The following is an 8,796-nucleotide window of genomic DNA, read 5'->3' on the forward strand; positions in this document are numbered from 1 at the left end:
GTGTACTCATCGGGATCGGCTTTTGCTTCTTCGACATGAGGCTCAGCCAAGAATTTTATGAAATTTGGTAGTTCAGCTTTTTTAAATCGTACTCGGAGATTTGAAGGTTCGCTTTTTAGATAATGTTAGGTTGAAGTTCCCCAACATAATCCATGGATCATCGTTAGTTAATAAATCATCAAGTGGCCTTAATTTTAGACCTTTTTCCGAATCTCCATAAACTCCAATAACTAAGAATTTAAGTGTTTTTCCAACTAATTTAAACTCTGCCCATAAATATAAGTTTTTGCCATCATTTTCTCTACCAGAACTAACAAGATCGACATAACTCTAGTCCCACATTAACACTAAGTGATCGTTAACAAGGCTTCTAATATGATTTTTTTTTCATTTGTAGGTATTTTTCTTGGCCTTTTGGAGTATAACTATATGAGGATTGTACTCCTCCAATGTTTGTTCTATTCTCAATGATAGCTTTCACTATCATTAATATTCCAAGTGAACATTCGTATTACTCCATCTTGGAGATTAGAACTTTTTGATGAACTTGCACGAGACATTTTTTTATTTTTTGTACTTCAGTACTATATAAATTAGCAAATAAAAAGTAATTATTGGGATAGACTTACAAATCAATAAGGATATAGTATATATATAGAAAAATTAATGTATAATATTTTTGACATTTATGCTAGAATTCTCACGTTAGATTTGTTTAGCCAAAGAAAAAATATAAATATGTTTTTTATGAAATATTTTATAGATTATACAAGATTTGATATTGATATTTGGTCAAAATTTTCACATTAGATCGATTTAGTAAAAAAATTCTGTAAACTTGCTTTGATAAAAAATATTTTAGAATACTTAGCTTAAATAGCAGCCCAAAAGTAACATCTATGTCTATATCATTATTAAAACAATGATAGTTAGGTTAGTTTTGGTGCAGAATTTATAAGATTTTTTATCTTAACTATTTTAAATTAAAACATATTTTTTAATTAAACTAACGTATAATGTGTAACGACCCGTTTAGTCGTTATTGCAGTTTTGACCCATTCTTTCTACACTCAAATATCCCACCATCTTGAACTATACTCAGCCTTATTCTTGCTACACCAGAGATATGTAGCAACTCAAATATTTGAGATCCGTATAATTTTTGCAAAACTATCTATTCTCTCACTCTCAAGCTGTTAATGTTGATCCAAAATCTGCCACATGTAAACTTCTTTGCTTGAAGACTCTTACAACGTCTGCCACTCTTAATACAACGTCTCCAGTTTAAGAGTGGCAGTTGGTGACACTAGATTTTGACTCTATGTATTTAAAATTAACTTCGATGTGCTCTCATATCATTATTAGTAATACAGAGTACTATATATATATATATATATAGTTTTTTAAAATAAACATATATCTTTTAAATCTCTAAAATAAGAAATGAACGCATATTCAAGTATAACCAATAATTATTTTGCACTTTAAATATGGAAGCTATTAGTCTATTTAAGAATAACACCTCGTGCATTCGGGCTGGAGTTCGACTCGTAAGACAGTAGTATAATGGAACCAATAGGAGGAGTATATGAAGTGTTTTGAAAACTAATAAAGTCATAAGAAGAGTCTTTGGACAAAGCAAAGTTGAAAGCCACTCTACGGAGCATGTTTTCAAGTGAGTTTGCAGAAGGTCTTACTACAAGCGACTATAACCCTTTTATTAATTGGGAATTTGGGCAAATTTCCTTGATGAAAGTTGTATGCCTTTGAAATATCTTTCCAACGGTATATTATGGAGGTCAAACGCACATCTATACATAAAGTTATGACCGTTTTACTAAAGGGTCGTAGAACTGTCTAATGAAATACGACCTGTAAATACGGTCCGTTTTTTGAGATACGGTTCGTATTTTGGAAAAAATTCAGCCTCGACTTTCTGTTTTGTGCCATGATAAAATACGGTCCATAAATATGGACCGTATCGCGAAATAAGGACCGTATTTATGGTTTGAAATATGGTCCGTATTTATGGACCGTATCTCTCTCGCCGCAGTTAAGTATAAATACACCAGTTCAATCTTCTAATTCTTTTTTTTTTTCCATTCCTTCAAGCCTTAGAACGAAGTTCCTCTTCTCCCATCAATCCAAGACATTAAGATAAGCCATTCCAAGTCATTTCTAACATGTATTCATGTAATCTAATTAGGAAATCATTGTTCCTAATCTAGGGTTTTCAAGAAAACCTATCTCATGGCTCAAGGTTTAAGCTTTTAGAATTCTATTAAGAGTTTTGGAGCGTTTACAGGTATGTAGGGTTTCTATATATGTAAGGGAACATCATTGTTCTTCCCCACGCTATGTTCTTCCATGATTATACGAAAGCTTGTAAAAAACTAGGGTTTTAGACATGTTCATGATAACCCTAAATACATGTACCATGATATACCATGTTTATATTAATAATTCGTTATTGTGTTCTTGATATTCCTTTTTTGTTATTGAAAATCTGTTCATAATCAATGAAAACCCATACTTTGCATTCTATGGGCTCTTAAATGCAAAATGTGAACCATTATGCTTATTTTCATGAAAATCCTACATGTCTCTATATTTTCATACAAGTACATATGTAATTATATATTCATGTTATATTATACTTACAATTCATGTGTACGAATCGTGTTTAAGAAAATCATGGGATGCCAGACTCCACATACCTACGCGGTGATTCATGTTGTCGGTTATATTAATGCTCTCCCAGCTAAAAATGCTTTTACTCATGTTATATACATATATACACTCATGTTAGATGATACTCATGTTCATGTTCAACTTACAGATACAGTTTTAGTTTCAGTCCTATTATTTCCATGTACTATGCTTATTTCATTCAGTTGCTTTACATACCAGTACAATTCGAATGTACTGACATCCCTTTTATTTGCCTGGGGCTTGCATTTCATGATGCAGATTTACAGGACGACGGATCAGCTCGTTAGGACTTTGCTCGTATCAGCTATTGGTGGGCCCCATTTCATTCGGGGTGTTATCTTTATTTATTTCATATCAGTTATGCAGTTAAGGTATGCCGGGGGCCTTATCCAGGTAAACAGTTTAGCAGTCAGACTCATGCCAGAGGTTTCATAGACTAGTCAGTTATGTCATGTCAGATGTTCAGAGTCGTATAGCCAGTATTGGCTCAGCATTTATTATATTTTGAGATTATTTCCGCATCATGTTTAAACAGTATTATGATAACTCATGTTATTCAGACTATCCATGTTTTAAAGTTATATTCCGCATTCAGTTCATGCCCCATGTTGATTCAGCAAGCCATGTGATTCGCTCGGTCACATGCAGTCAGACACCGAGTGCCGTGTTACACTCAGGCCATATTTCGGGACATGACAGAATATCTCGTTTTATTTTAGTTTACTTATTTTATTGTGTAATTTCAAATTTATCTTAAATTTCCTTAGATATATGAATGTTACTTTGTGTGTGATTCTTATTATATAAGGGACTTAAACATGTTTTTAAAAATAGGAATAATGTCATTCTGTAGAATTTTTATAGTGTAGGTAATGTAAATGTTTTTAGAAAAATAATATATAATTATTATATAAAAAATTATAGAATGTTGATGTAAGTGTTTGATTCAAAATACAGCCAAACCTCTCTATAATGACGGCGTTTGTCCGAAAATTTCATGGTTGCTATATTGAGGTGTTGTTATGCATGTATACTGACATTTGATGTTTGGATCTCATTTAGCTGTTATAAACAAAAGTACCCAAAAATTTGTTTTATTTTCTAGTACTTTTTTATGTTATAACGAAAACAAATACATGTTAAATTTAAAATCTTAATTAATTTCATATTTCATTAATTAAAAACTGAAGTGACTAATAAATCCATAACTAGTTATACCGTATCAATAAGGAATTAAAATCTATGGAATATATGCATTTAAAATTACTTGAAAATTAAAATATTTCAAGTTTGCCGTAAGAATTCTACAATTGTAGTTTGTTTCGTAAATTCCAGTCTCTTAGTGACAATATAACTCTTGAATTGATGGAGATTTTTGTGGAAACTTTCAGCAAAAAGGAATACGATAGTTTTCCCTTAATGATTATCATAAATATTTTAATATTTTATTTTTATACATAATATATTTTTACAGAATATTATTACACAATATTTGAGTATGACTGTTGTAGAGAGGTAATTTTACAAAGAGTGTACTGCTATTAGGGCTGTGCATATTAACGGTTAAACCAATAACCTGAACCGGTTAATGGGTTATTGGGTTAATGGTTCGGGTTAATAGATTAATTATTCGGATAACGGGTGGTGCCCTGTGATTATTGGCTTATTGGATCGGGTCACGGTTTGGCCATTTTTGTTATCAGGTTACCCGATAACCCGATAACAAATTATTTAATTACAATTTTACCCTTTCGTATATTGCACAGTTGGACTAGGGTTACCTGACTTCCATTTCATAAACAGCGCTTTCAGTTTTACCCTTTTCTCTCTAGTCTCAACTCTCAAGTGGCCTGATCATTATATCTCATGTGTGAAGCTTTTAGTGAGAAAGTTGTTGCAATTTCATGAGGTGCATTTTATATGGACAAGCCAGTAGCTAATGCAAGTAATATTATGAGCACATTATGTTGTTGTTGTACAAAGTCTTTGCGAATGAAAAGTATTAGTAAGGAATTTGATGAGTACAAAAAAGTTCAAAGTAGTTGTTGTAGATAATGCCATCAAAGATGGTAAGAGTAAGAATTAGTAGAGGTACTTGACTGAATTGGAAGTTTAGTTTGGTTGGTTAATTGTCTGTAATTAAGTTTTGTGCTATTGTTCTTGTTTTTGTTATGTAGCTATAGGTCAAGCCATTTTTTTTATGGTTTCTTTCTTCTTGAAAGAATTTCATGTGAAATCTTAACGGTTAAACCGATAACCGATAATCCAGTAACCAATACCTTAACGGTTCTTTAACGGTTTAGCATGCCTACAAATCAATAACCGATAAATTTAACCGATAACTTTCAAACCCAAACCGAACCACCCGATACGCAGCCCTAACTGCTATAATAAATGTCATTGTTGTTATAGGTAGAATGTTGTTATAGAAAAGTAAAATATAAAATGAAAAATCGGTTCCGGAGAAAATCAATGGGTTCAGGAAAAGGATCCCCTGAATATTGGGTAGCTGTTGTTGTAACGAATGATAATTATAGAGAAGTTTGACTGTATATGAAGAGGGTTGAAGGGATATGGCTATCGAGGGCCGAAAGGTGATGGGTTTGGGACTTTGGAAATATGACCATTAGATATTATTTTTTAGTACTAGCAAATTGAGTGTAAGCACCAACCAGGTGTATATTTTATCCTACCCACATATCTGGCAAAAAAAAAAAAAAAATCCTAAAATTTATAATAGTGGTCTCAAAAATAGGCTTTGTGTAATTGCACAATTAGCCCAATATACTTATCTGAAAAAGAATTATCACTGTCGAAATTTAGTTAACTAGCGTAATTGAAACGAATTTTAAAGAACAAACACAAAAAAAATCATAGGTTATGTGCATGGATGAATGATTCGATCATACGTATCTAGACTTTATCCATATGAAATTTCAGATGTCGTATGCCTGAAATTATTTCAAAGTGAAAAAATAATTTTTATACACTGCGAATGTGACTTAAATGATAATTCCAAAAGTAGGTATCTACATACTTCGACCCCAATAAGCCTAAGAATGAATGTGGTATTTTTTTTTATTTTTTATTTTTTTGCAGGAAAAGTCATTCAAAAGGACAGGTCTTTAATTTTTGCCCCTCAAATTGGTGGTCTTTAATTTTTGTCCTTCGCTAAAAGCCCCTTGGTTCCGGGTTCGAACCCCCGCTCAGTTAAAAATTTAAAAAAATTTCGCAAGGCATAAGTTGGGATTCGCAAGACATAAGTTGGTTTCAAACTCTGCATTAAAGGAAAAAAAATTACTTTGCTGGAATTTTGCAAACCTCTGCCTTAAGACTTAATTTTGGGTAAAAGTTTGCCTTAAGGCATAAATTGGTCCAACTTATGCCTTGAGAATTTATTTTTTTTTGATTGAGCCTGGGTTCGAACCCAGGACCTCGGGATATTAAGCGAAGGATAAAAATTAAGGACTACTAATTTGAGGGACAAAAATTAAAGACCATCCCCAGCGAAGGACATTCTTGCAAATTGCCCATTCTTTGGTAGGTGGATTAGTGGACTTCGTCCAGGTTAGCCCAATCCAGAAGATGAACTATATAAGAGGGCCTCTCTAGGCCCGTTGAAACTATTTGCAACTCTTTCGTAATGCAGAGTGCAAAAAAATATTGCGACTTCTAAGTTCTAAAACTTTACAAGAAAATGGTAAGAGGTAGATTTGAAATTTAAATATACAATTAGGAAGTAACATTTTACTTAATCTATTAATTATTATTTTTTTGGTTTTCCACCCGATGTCCTTATCAAGGATTTTTCCATATCCCGGGCTCGAACTCGAGACCTCTGATTAAGGGAGGATTAGCTCCATGCGTTGCACCAAATCATTTGGTGGTAATTAATTTTTATTATAACAACTAATGTGCACTTCAACACAAAAAAAATAAAATAAAAATTATACCATATATTGAGTCTGTCTGCATACGCTGCCAATTCACTGCATTTTATGTATGTTTAATGTTATAAAAAGAGGTGTTCTATAATTGCTAGTAATTATAGAGTTTAGTCAGAACGGCCGGCTTAAAGGTTAAACTTGCACATATTTTAAAAACTAGACGGCTTATGCCCGTGTATGTAGTTGTCTTTGAATAGTGATTATATATATATATAGAGAGAGAGAATGTGTATATGTTATGTTTAAAACATGATTAATATAACGTTGTAGTTTGTCACTCTGTATCTAAAATTTTATTATATTAATGTTTGCTACGAATACAAAATCGGAAATTTATTGATATTTTTTAAAAGAAAAGACTTGTTGTAGAAATTGATTTTCTATTTAAACGAAGAAATATTATTTTTTAATTGTTGGTAAATATTCTCGGTTTAGCTCATTTTACTTGTCATGTTGTCTTTTGCATTAAATTCTATCTTATTTTAAAATATAAATATTTTAAGTATATTTAGTGAACATAATAACTTGATTTTGTCAATATGGGATACTATGTTCAAAACACGATTAATATAACATTGTAGTTTGTACTCCGTATTTAAAACTTTATTATATTAGTGTTTGCTACGAATACGCATGGTGTTTAATATGGGGCCCATATTTTTTTTAACATTGTTTGTTTTTTAAATATGGGATTCACTTTTTTTTCAATATTGCTTGATTTTGTTAATATGGGGTTCACTTTTTTTTTTCCCGTGAGTTTGGATGTGGTGGGTCCCACTTTTTTTTAATACTGGATGGTGTTTAATATGGGGCCCTTTTTTTTTTTTTATATATATATATATATACTATGTTCAAAACACGATTGATATAACATTGTAATTTGTGCTCCGTATCTAAAACTTTATTATATTAGTGTTTGTTAAAAATACAAAGTTTGCACTCTTTTTTTTTACATTGTTTATTTTTTTAATATGGGATTCATTTTTTTTATATATATTGCTTGATTTTGTCAATATGGGATACTATGTTCAAAACACGATTAATATAACATTGTAGTTTGTCCTCTGTATTTAAAACTTTATTATATTAGTATTTTCTATGAATACGCACGGTATTTAATATGGGGCCCACAATTTTTTTTTTTTAACATTGTTTGTTTTTTTAATATGGGATTAACTTTTTTTTTTTTTTTTTTAATATTACTTGATTTTGTTAATATGGGGTTCACTTTTTTTTTTCTCGTGAGTTTGGATGTGGTGGGTTTCACCTTTTTTTTAATACTGGATGGTGTTTAATATGGGGCCCACATTTTTTTAATATTAGTTGTTGTTTAATATATATGGGGCCCACAATTTTTTTTTTACAATTTTTTTTTACGGGCCTGTTTAATATGGGGCCCATTTTTTTTTTTTTATATGTACTATGTTCAAAACACGATTGATATAACATTGTAATTTGTGTTCCGTATCTAAAACTTTATTATATTAGTGTTTTCTACGAATACGCATGGTGTTTACTATGAGATTCACTTTTTTTTTTTTTATAATACTGGTTGGTATTTAATAGGGGGCCCATAATTTTTTTAAATATTAGTTGTTGTTTAATATATATGGGATCCACAATTTTTTAGTACGAGGTGCACCTTTTTTTTTGGACATTATTAGTTTGCACTGTTTTTATGCATATATATATATATATATATATATATATATACACACACACACACACACTATGTTCAAAACACGATTAATATAACATTGTAGTTTGTGCTCCGTATGCAAACACTAATATAATAAAATAAAGATTTAGATACGAAGCACAAACTACAATGTTATATTAATCGTATTTTGAATATAGTCTATATATATATATATATATGCATAAAAATAGTGTAAGCTAATAATGTCCAAAAGGGTGGGCCCCATACTAAATAACACCAAGCAATATAAAAAATGAAAAAAAAAGTTTAAGTAGTAGAATTTTTTTTTTTTTTTTTAGTGCCTGTTTAATATAGGGCCCAAAAGATTTTTTTTTTTAATGGGGCCCATCAACTGACGACGAAGAGGGACGACCAAACTCCCTCTTCTAAGTAGTAGAAAGGGATAAGGCACCGTTACCCCCTGAACTATACCCGAAT

Source organism: Lycium ferocissimum, chromosome 2 (genome assembly GCF_029784015.1).
Source record: "Lycium ferocissimum isolate CSIRO_LF1 chromosome 2, AGI_CSIRO_Lferr_CH_V1, whole genome shotgun sequence".
In the NCBI taxonomy this organism is placed as follows: domain Eukaryota; kingdom Viridiplantae; phylum Streptophyta; class Magnoliopsida; order Solanales; family Solanaceae; genus Lycium; species Lycium ferocissimum.